Below are 11,394 nucleotides of genomic sequence, written 5' to 3'. Positions count from 1 at the left end.
GTGAGTTATCCTCGGGTATCTGGCTTCCTCAAGAATGGTAGAGTAGTTCCTGTTCTTCCCTGAGGCAATGCAGGGCTGGCAACCATCATCTTCTCACTGTCCATAGGTAGAGCAAGTCCTTCTATATAATATATTTCTCAACTGGTTTAAGACAGCTAAAGATTCTTTCTGTTGCTTATAGTTGCAAGTTCTCAATCCTTATTTTCAGCTTCAGCTTGCTGGTCCGGAGTCCACACGACCGCCCCGGAGAGGCAGCTGAACGCCGGGCAGAGTCCCGGGTGGGGGGCCCACCTCCCTCCGCCGCCTCGCTCGGCGCGGGTCCCGGGGGTGGTGTGTGCCCCTCTGGTAAAATTTTAAAACAAATAAATAAATAGTTATATAAAATAATTCTGTTTAAAAAAAAGTGGGATGAGTTAGATTTCGAGATCTTCTCCCTGATACTACATCTCTCCCTTTCTCTCTTCACAGAAGTATATTCTCTTAGGGAGGGGGAAAAAAAGAAAAAGAAAATAGGGCCAGTTCCATGGCCTGGTGGTTAAGGGAGTCAAATCCCACATAGCCAAATGCTTGCTTCAAGTCTCAGCCCTGGCTGCTCGAAAATCACACCAACCATACGTGTGTGCATGCTCAAAAATTCCAACAGGATTAGGACCAGCAGTTAGTGTAATAGCTATGTTGCTGGACTCCCACGTAGTTGACCGCGGTTCAAGTCCCGGATCCGGTGGCTTAAACTCATGCTGGGCGCGTGTGCGTGCATGCTCAAGATCCCGAGAGGAGAAAGGAGGAGAAGGGATTGTGGCGTGGCCATCTCCCCTGGGGGTGAATTCTCACTTTCTGTCTCTATGTCTCTCTCTGTCTGTCTGGCGAGCGCATGCGCCCTATAGCAAAAAAAAAAAAAGAAAAAGAAAAAGAAAAATTTCAACAGGATGGAGAAATGAAGGACGTAAGATTGAGGTATGACTATGTCCCATTGGGGAGTACTTTCTCTCCCCTCCTCAGCTCTCTGTCTCATTCTGGCAAGTGCACAACATACCTTCTAGCAAATAAAATATAATACACACACACAGACATATTCTTTTTTAGAGAGAGAGAGATTTTTGCTATTGGGTGCATGTGCTCGCTGGAGAGACAGAGAGACAGAAAGCGAGAAGTCACCTGCCCAGCGGGGATGGCCATGTTGTAATCACTTCTTCTCCATTCTCCTCTCAGGATTCTGGGCACACATGCACATGCTCCTGGTGTGAGTTTTAAGCCTCTGGGTCTGGGACTCGAACTGTAGTAAACTACGTGAGAGTCAAGCTACATAACCATTATGCCATCTGCTTGTCTACACACACACACACACACACACACACACACACACATAAGGAAAAATATGTATATATAAAAGAAAATAAGGATGCTAGGGACAGAGATACAACTCCAAATTAAAAACCAGAGCATTAAGTGAAAGTCTGTCCCGAAAAAATACATAATCAGATGACACCACCTCTACCCAATTCCAGAATGTTGGCACCAAACTTCATGCCTCCATCAACCTCAGAGTGAAAAACTGTGACGCTTTCTCCTAGATACTTGACTACCCCAGAGAAAAGACCTACAACATAATACTCAGAGACCCTTGACATAAAAGTTGGCTGAGACATCATACCCCTAATCAGACTTAACCCCTATGTATAAAACTTTAGTTAGCTTTTTAGTACTTCATAGCCAAGACTCACCAGACATTTGTAAAATTCTCTAAGGTAGGGTCAGCAGGTGGCATAGTAGTTAAGGTGCTGGACTGCCACCTGACTGATTGCAGTTTGAGTCCTGGACGTGGTAGCTTTAAAATCATGCTGGGTAAGTGAGTATATGTGACCAAAATCCTAGGAGGAGAATGGAGCAGAAGGGATTATGATGTGGCCATCACCCCTGCAGGGTGATTTCTCACTTTCCCTCTTACTGTCTCTTTCTGTCTCTCTCTTTCCAGTAAGTGTACACACCCCACAGCAAAAGACTAAGAAAAAAAAATTTCCCCTCTAAGGTGAAAGAGACCAAAAGGAGAAGAAAATAGGACCTCAGAGGAAATTAAACCCATGTAATGGGTAAACAAATACTTAAATGTAATTTGCATTCTTATGGAGCATGGGCAAAGGAACAAGAACTAGGTGCAAATTTTTAAAAACCTAAAAATTTGGGAAGTAAAAGTAGAGTCAAAATTTCAAACAGTAAGAGTTGGAAAAATAAAGCTGAGAATGTCTCTTTGAAAGTAGAACAAGGCCAGCCAAGTGTCATGGTGGTTAAAATGGCTGAATCCCACATGGTCACAGTGCGGTTCAAGTCCCAAACCCAGCAGCTCAAAAACACCCCATGAGCATGTGCACTTGTACCCAAAATTCCAAGAGGAGAACAGAGGGGAAGGGATTGCGATGTGGCCATTCCCCCTGAGGTGAGGGGTGATTTCTCACTCCCCACCCCCTTGTGAGCACATGCCCTATAGCAAAATAAGAAAACAATTTTTTTAAAAGAAAGTAGAACAGAAGACCAAGAAATGACTTGAGAGAAAATACAAAAAATTAGAAGCTTGGTTCAGATCAACGCTTGGCCAACTGGAGTTTCAGAAAAGCAGAACGGAGAAAATGATGTGTAGGTAATTATCCAACTAATAACATAAGAACAGAAGGCCATGTATCTCTGATACATCTGAATGAAGAAAATAAGCCACAGTATCATAAAATAGCAAAACACCAGGAAGAAAGAGAAAGAAAAAAATCAGTTCTTCTTGGGTCAAACAGTTACGGTTTTGACCTTAACTACGCCTCAAAGACTGAAGAAAAAGGTGCGTACTGAGAATCAAAAATTACTTCCAAGAACACTACCAGAATTCTCAGGGTGAAGATCTGAGAAAAATCCCCTCATGCTTCAGGCAGAGAGAAAGAAAAAATAACCATCTCGAAATAAGCTCAGAGTACTTCTTAACAATGATTTGCCCTCAAAGTAAATTGACCTTGAGGAAGGGAAATCAATAAGTTCATGAAAAATATATTTTATGAAAAAACTATATGTAGAGTTCAAAAATTTTTGCACCAAAATAAACATACTCTAGTATTTTTTTCCACAAACTTTATGACTTACCCTTGTATACTACTCCAATGCCCCCTCTAGCCTTTCTGTCCTGTCTTGATAGAAGGAAACCTGAGAGGCGCTCATGAAAGTCACGGTCCATGCACAAATGTTAGACCTTATCATGGAATTACCTGACACTCCAAACCACACACACACCCATACACACACACACACACACACACACACACACACCCCTTTACCCCCACACCAATCATGATCTTGTAAAAATAACAGTGGATTGGGACTAGCAGATGACATAGTTGTTACATTGCTGGACTCCCATGTAGTTGACCATGGTTCGAGTCCCGGACCTGATGACTTAAAACTCACACTGGTCACATGTGCGTATATGCTCAAAATCCCAAGAGGAGGAGGCAGTCTCGGCGGCGGTCAGTGGGTTAGCGTTTTGAGTGGCCGGACTGGAGCAGACATGGCCACGGGGTTCAGGAGAAGCTGCAGGGTCCTGAGGAGTTATTTCTCATTTTGACTGGAGATCACAACATACAAAAGTCGATCTACATCGTGAACCAGGATTAGGATTTAGTTTTGAGTTCACTGAACAGCAAAAAGAATTTCAAGCTACTGCTCGTAAATTTGCCAGAGAGGAAATAATTCCAGTTGCTGCAGAATATGATAAAACTGGTGAATACCCTCTTCCCCTAATTTAAAGAGCCTGGGAACTTGGTTTAATGAATACACACATTCCAGAGAGTTGTGGAGGTCTCAGACTTGGAACTTTTGACGCTTGTTTAATTACTGAAGAATTGGCTTATGGATGTACAGGGTTGCAGACTGCCATTGAAGCAAATTCTTTGGAGCAAATGCCTACTATTATCGCTAGAAATGATCAACGACAAAAAAAGTATTTGGGGAGATTGACTGAGGAGCCATTGATGTGTGCCTACTGTTTAACAGAACGTGGAGCAGGCTCTGATGTAGCTGGTATAAAGACCAAAGCAGAAAAAAAAGGAGATGAATCTGTTATTAATGGTCAGAAGATGTGGATAACCAATGGGGGGAAAGCTAATTTGGTATTTCTTATTGGCACGTTCTTATCCAGATCCCAAGGCTCCTGCTGGTAAAGACTTTACTGGATTTATTGTGGAAGCAGATACCCCAGGAGTACATATTGGAAGAAAGGAATTAAACATGGGCCAGCCATGTTCAGATACAAAAGGAATTGTCTTTGAAGATGTGAGAGTGCCTAAAGAAAATGTTTTAATTGGTGAGGGAGCTGGTTTCAAAATTGCAATGGGAGCTTTTGATAAAAGTAGACCTCCAGTAGCAGCTGGTGCTGTTGGATTAGCACAAAGAGCTTTGGATGAAGCTACCAAATATGCCCTGGAAAGGAAAACTTTTGGAAAACTACTGGTAGAGCACCAAGTAGTATAATTTATACTGGCTGAAATGGCAATGAAAATTGAACTAGCCAGGCTAAGTTACCAGAGAGCAGCTTGGGAAGCTGATTCTGGTTGCTAAAATACCTATTTTTCCTCAATTGCAAAGGCATTTGCTGGAGATATTGCAAATCAGCTACTGATGCTGTGCAAATTTTTGGAGGCAATGGATTTAATACAGAATATCCTGTAGATAGAGGGATGCCAAGATCTACCAGATTTATGAAGGTACTACACAAATTCAAAGGCTTGTTATAGCCCGTGAACACATTGGCAAGTATAGAAAGTGAAGAGATTGTTATAGAAATATGATTAATCATTGAGTAACTTTAACACAGTTCAGCGTTTAAGCTCCAGACATAAGTAAAGCTTTAACATTTTTCCATCGAAAATAAAAATAAGTAATCTTATACTAAATCTACGCAATGATTCTAATAGTAGCTTATACTTTTAATTTCCCTTTTCTTTAATAGATTTGATTTCACTAAAATTATGTGTTTTCCTTAGTACCACTGTACTCAAATTACATTATCCTAGAAAAATACATATCTTTGTGATTTTGATCTCTTAAAATTAAAGTAATAGAAGTTTCTTGGAATTTCAATATCCCAATGACGGAAAAGTAGACTTAATAAAAGCATTCAGAATGTTCCTAAATTTATACTGAGAAAATATCGTAGGGTTTTCATACCATTAAATTTGCCAGTGTTTGTATGCATAGTAGTAATATATAGTATTAAAGGAATGCATTTAACTACAATTTGGAAAATATTTGCTTTCATTTTGCCTAGTAATAATCAAAATTCCAATATTCATATTCTCATTATGCAAGAACTTCCTTGAAAAATATTAATTCTGAGCCCACATCCACTTGCCTTATTTATAATAAATCAGTAAAGCTTGCTTTAAACTTTTATGTGACTGTTGGTCTCTAGGCAACCTTTGGTCCATTGTACTAATTTCCTGTTCATGCAATCTGAAAAGTAACTTAAATAAAATTGTCTCTTCAATACTTAAAAAAAAAAAAAATCCCAAGAGGAGAATGGAGGAGAAAGGATTGCAGTGTGGCCATCCACCCGGAGGGTGAATTCTCACTTTCTATCTGTCTCTCCAGTGAGCACACATGGCCTATAGCAAAAATCTCCTTAAAAAACAAAAAAAAAAAGGTGGATTACTGCTAAAAGAACTGCCATTCTCAGACCCTGTGTTGAGAAGGAATCTCTAGGAAAACCCTGAGTCAACAGGGGATACTAAAACAAGGACACTAAAGGAAATTTTAGCCTCTGATACCTGCAGCCAAAGTAGACAGTAAACAGAGCCTAACTACTAGACAGATAAATTAAAGCTCACACTGAAGACATCTCTACCTAAATTTCCTTTACTCATAAAAGCAATGCATCATATCTACTTTCAACAAAAAAACTACATGGGCCAGCAGGTGACATGGTGGTTAAGGTGTTGGACTCTCACATGGCTGACCACAGTTCAAGTCTTCAACCTAGTGGCTTTCTTTCTCACTTTCTGTCTGTCTGTCTCTCTCTTTCTCTGTGTGTATCTTTCTCTGGTTGAATTAATAATAATGAAATTAAATTAATAATTATTTTTTAAATACTGTAAGGCATTCTAAATGGCAAAAAATACAATTTGAGGAGATAATAGTAAACATTAGAACCAGATTCAGATATGACAGAGATTCTGAAATTATCAGACTGGGAATTTAAAATAACAATGATTAAGATGCTAAGGGCCCTACTAGAGAAAGTAGATAATATGCAAGAACAGAGAGGGACTATAAGAGAGAAGAACGCAAAAAATCCAAAGTGAATGCTAGAAATACTATAACAAAATGAAGAGTGCCTTTGATGGAAGGGGCAGTAGATAGCCCAATGAAGAATCAGTGACCTTGGAGATATATCAGAAACTTCCAAAACTAAACAGCAAAGAGGAAAAAAGAATTAAAAAGAACAGAATAATAAGTATAAGCCAGTTACAAAATTATATATATTTAAATATGTATATATAGAATATGTAAAATTATGTATACAAGATGGGAATACCAAAAAGAAAAGGCAGGAAGGGATAGAAGAAACATTTGAAGTAATAATGACTGAGAATTTTTTTAAATAAATGACAGATTCTGGGACCAGTAGTTGGCATAATGGCTGTGTCGCTGGACTCCCATGTAATTGACCATAGTTTGAGTCCTGGACCCCATGGCTTAAACTCACGCCAGGCATGTGTACGTGCATGCCCAAGATCCTGAAAGGAGAATGGAGGAGAAGGGTTTGCGGCGTGGCCATCCCCCCTGGGGGGGGTGATTTCTCACTTTCTATCTTTCTGTCTCTGTCTCTCTGGTGAGTGCACATGCCCTATAGCAAAAACTTTTCAAAAAAAAAAAAAAAAAGATTCTGAACCCACTAATACAGAATACACCAAGCAAGATAAATACCAAAAACCTACACTTAGGCATGTCATATTCAAATTGCAGAAAACCAAGGACAAAATCTTGAAAGAACCTAAAGGACACAAAACACTTTATGGAGAAACAAGGATAAGAATAATACGGTATTTTTTAACAAAAAATATACAAGCAAAAAGAGAATATTTACGGAACTGAAAGAAAAAAAATCTACAAACCTAGAATTCTATATCCAGCAAAATTATCTTTTATAGCTGAAAGAGAAAATTAAAGACTGAGGCAAACAAAACTTGAGGAACTTTTGCAAGAAATGTCAAAAATTCTTCAGAGGGGCTGGCAGGTAGTGGTGTGGTTAGAGGCATTGGACTCCCACATTGCTAACCATGGTTTGAGTCCCAGACCTGGTGGCTTGCTTGCTCTCTCTCTCTCTCTGTCTCTCTCTGGTCAAATTGAAAATAACAATATTGATAAATAAAGGAAATAATTCTTTAAAAAAAAATTCTTCAGAGAGGGGACTGGCAGGTATGTCGTTAAGATGCTGGATTCCTACATGGCCAACTGCAGTTCTAGTCCCAGACCTGACAGCTTACTTTCTCACTGTTCCTTTCTCTCTCTGTGTGTCTCTTTCTGGACAAATTTTAAAATAAATAATAATAACAAATAAAATAAATAAATCTTTTTTAAACAAAGCTCTTTAGAGAGAAGGGAAAATAAGACAGGTGAAAACTTGGATCTGTATAAATAAGGAAGACCTTCACAGAAGGAATATATGAAGGTAAAATAAAACCTTTTATATTTTTACTTCTTACTTGATCTAAAGATAAAGTTTATGCAAAATAATACTAAGAATATTCGATGATTATAGCTAATACATGAAATGAGTAACAGCGGTATAAGGAGGTAGGAATTGAGAATATTCTGGAATAAAATACTTGTGCTACCATAAGGCAGTATAATGCTATTTAAAAGTGAATTTATATTAGTTGTAAGTACATATTGCAAACTATAGACAAGTGGCTGAAAAAAAATTTCAGGATTTCTCCTGAAAAAGGATTATTCTTGACATGTCTACAGAGGAAAGAATATGGAATCATAAAATGCTCAGTTAAAACCAGAGAAGACAGGGCCAGCAGGTGGCATGGTGGTTAAGGGCACTGGACTCCTCCCACATGGCCGACTGCAGTTTGAATCCCGGACCTGGTGGCTTGCTTTCTCACTTTTCCTCTCTCTCTCTCTTACTCTGTCCCTCTCTGGTCAAATTAAAATAAATACATAAAGTTAAATTTTAAAAATAGTAATTATTAAAAACAACAACAAACAGACAGAGAAGACAGGGCCCAGCCAGGGTGGTGTACACTGGTTGACACTGCTACTTGGCAGGCTGAGGCCACATGGGAGTCCCAGATTTGATTCCTGGCCCATTGTAAAAGCTGGGTGTAATGTCACATGACTGTAGTCCCAGCTACTTGGGAGTCTGAGGCAGGAGGGTTGTGTCTTAGCAAGATCCTGTCTACAGCAAACAAAAACAGAGAAGACAGCAAAAGAGTAGAAGACAAAAAAAGAAGAAACAAACAAAAAGCGCAACTAATAGAAAATAGCTAGAAGTATGGTGGATATTAAGCTGTTATCAGTAATCAGTTTGAATGACATAAATATACCAACTAATAGACTGTGAAAGTGGATTAAAACCCCAAAATATGTTGTTTATGAGAAACTCACTTCAAATCTAAAGACACAGGTAGTGTAAAAGTAAATAGATAGGGGCCAGCTAATGGCATGGTGGATAAAGTGCTAGACTCCCTCATGGCCAACCACAGTTTGCCCTTGGACCTGATGGCTTAAAAATCACTACGAGTGCATGTTTGTGAGTGCCCCAAATCCCTAGAGGAGAATGAAGGACAAGGGATTGCAGTGTGGCCATTCCCCCAGTGGGATGACTTCTCACTTTGTCTCTTCAGCGAGCAGCCAGCCCTGTAGCAAAAACCTTTTTTTTAAAAAAAAAAGATATACCATGATCATCCTAATAAAAGAAAGCTAGAGAAGCTACATTAATTTCAGACAAAGCAAAAGAGAGAAAATATTTGTCAGATATTTCTATGTGTTAAATAACTGGCATATAAAATATACAATGGATTCATAAAACTCAAAATTGAGAATATAGGCTTCAGGCCACAGCTGGCCTGGTGGTTGGGGCACTGGACTCCCATGTGGCCTACTGCAGTTCGAGTCCTATACCTGGCAGCTTGCTTCACCACTCTGTCTCTCTCTTTCTCATCAAATTAAATAATAATAAATAAAATAAATAAATATATATATATTTTAAATAGGCTCTAGATGTGTAATCTGTAGTATACTAGACTGCTGTACTGGAAGCCACAGGGCCAACCATGGGTTTGGATCTCTGATCCCGTCAACCTGAAACATGACAGGTCTATGATAGTCCAAATCATGATGAACTAGATGTCTAGAGGAGAGGTAATTGCAGTGACCAGAACATGTCAAGGATTCTTTCTCTTCAATCCCCTCCATACCAGAACATTTCCCAGTGTAGTTGATGATAGTTCCATATTTCCAGTTGGTAGTTGCTTAGACCAGAAACCTTGGAGTCATCCTTGACTCCCTTCTTGTCTATCACATTCCACATGCAATCTGTTAGGAAATCTAGATGCTTTTAGAAAAAAATGTAAAATGCTACCACTTCTCACCACCTTCAGTGCTATCTCTTTGGTCCAAGCCATCATTATTTCTTGTTTGGTTTACTGATACAGCATCCATACTTCTGAACTTGGCCATATACAATCTAAAGAGATCAACTAGGATGATCCTTTTAAAATAGGTCTGATTGGGACTAGCAATTAGCGTACTGGCTATGTTGCTGGACTCCCACATAGTCGACCGCGGTTCACGTCCCGGACCCAGTGGCTTAAACTCACACCAGATGCGTGTGCATGTGTGCCCAAGATCCCAAGAGGAGAATGGAGGAGAAGGGATTGTGGTGTGGCCATCCCCCCTGGGAGGTCATTTCTCACTTTCTGTCTCTCTGTCTTTCTGGCAAGCACACGTGCCCTATAGCAAAAACCTCTCAAAGTAAAAAAAAAAAAAAAGAGAGAAAGAAAGAAATTAAAATAGGTCTGATCATACTACCACTGTAGCTTTCCATTTCACTATTTTGGACAATTACTTAATTTCTCCATGCCTCAGTTGCTTCACCTGTAAAAGAGAATTCAGTCAGCCTTCCAGATCCGTAGGTTCCACATTCATGGATTCAGTCAACTAGACCAAAATGTCACATTTTGCTGAGGTGTACTCTGTAGTTAGATCCCATCTGTATTAAACATGTTCAACTATTTCCATCATATTTACATTGTACTAGGTATTTAAGTGATCTAGAGATGATTTAAAGTATACAGCTAAGATGTGGGTCCAGCAGATGCTATAATGGTTATGTTGCTGCACTCCCGCCTAGTTGACCGTGGTTCAGGTCCTGAACTTGGCAGCTTAAAACTCACACGAGGCATGTGTATGTGTGTGCCCAAAAATCCCACAAGGAAATGGAGGAGGAGAGATTGAAGCATGGCCATCCTCTCTGGGGGGTGATTCTCGCTTTCTGTCTCTCTATCTCTGTCTCTCCAATGAATGCACATGCCTTATAGCAAAAATTTCTCTTAGAAAAAGAAAAAATAAAATATATAGAGAGGATGTGCATAGGATATATGCAAACATTATACCATATTATATAGGAGACTTGAGCATCTGCAGATTTTGGTGTCCATGGGGGTCCTGGAACCACTCCCGCCATGGACAACTATAGCATTAATACTTCCCTTCAGAGCTTGAGAGATTTCATGAAACAATACATAGGAAGCATTTACTTAATACCAACCTGGTGCATAGAAAATAGTAAAGTTTAGCTGCTATTCTTATTACTTTAATTCCTGGTGCACCTTCCAAATCAGAAGCCTACCTTTGTCTTCTCGTTATTCCTTCAGTAATTGAAGCGTGAGACTTTGTGGAAACATTTGGATGCAGAATACCTAGCTTATTGCTGTCAAGTAAAATCCTCAATTTTTCAGTGCCTGAAAATAGTATGTGCAAAAACATTATTCATTTAACCAAAGGAAATTCCATTCCTAACTCTGCTGTTTTAATAAGCAATGTAGTAGTTGGTTTCCTGAACTAAATAGGAATTGCTTTGTCAGTGGAAAGTGTTCTTCGGTCAATTTATAGTTTCCAACTTTTGAGGTATTATCTCCCTAGAGAATCCTGAAAGAGGAAATCCTCAGGAAGTTTCCCACTTTTTAAAAAGAGTTTATTTATTGGGTTGTTGGAAAAGTCATTACTTTTTGTGTGTGTGCGCAAAAATACATCATGATTTTCCAACAACCAGTACTTACAGAGAGCACCTGAACATAAGAGGAAATGTGAGAGAGTAAGATATACCCTCAGAAGGGTGACAGAGTTTCATCATGC

General features: G+C 39.3%; 1 protein-coding gene and 1 pseudogene across 2 annotated transcripts in view; both read left to right on the top strand.

Annotated features, from left to right (window-relative positions):
- The window catches only part of TPST1 (tyrosylprotein sulfotransferase 1), a 104,705-nt gene that overhangs the window by 73,109 nt on the left and 20,202 nt on the right, over positions 1-11,394 (top strand). The window lies entirely within an intron of this gene.
- LOC102479055 (medium-chain specific acyl-CoA dehydrogenase, mitochondrial pseudogene) lies at positions 3,524-4,858 on the top strand (annotated as a pseudogene).

Source organism: Tupaia chinensis, unplaced genomic scaffold (assembly GCF_000334495.1).
Source record: "Tupaia chinensis unplaced genomic scaffold, TupChi_1.0 Scaffold000429_1, whole genome shotgun sequence".
Classification (NCBI taxonomy): Eukaryota; Metazoa; Chordata; class Mammalia; order Scandentia; family Tupaiidae; genus Tupaia; species Tupaia belangeri.
This window is presented reverse-complemented; position numbering and strand designations above follow the sequence as displayed.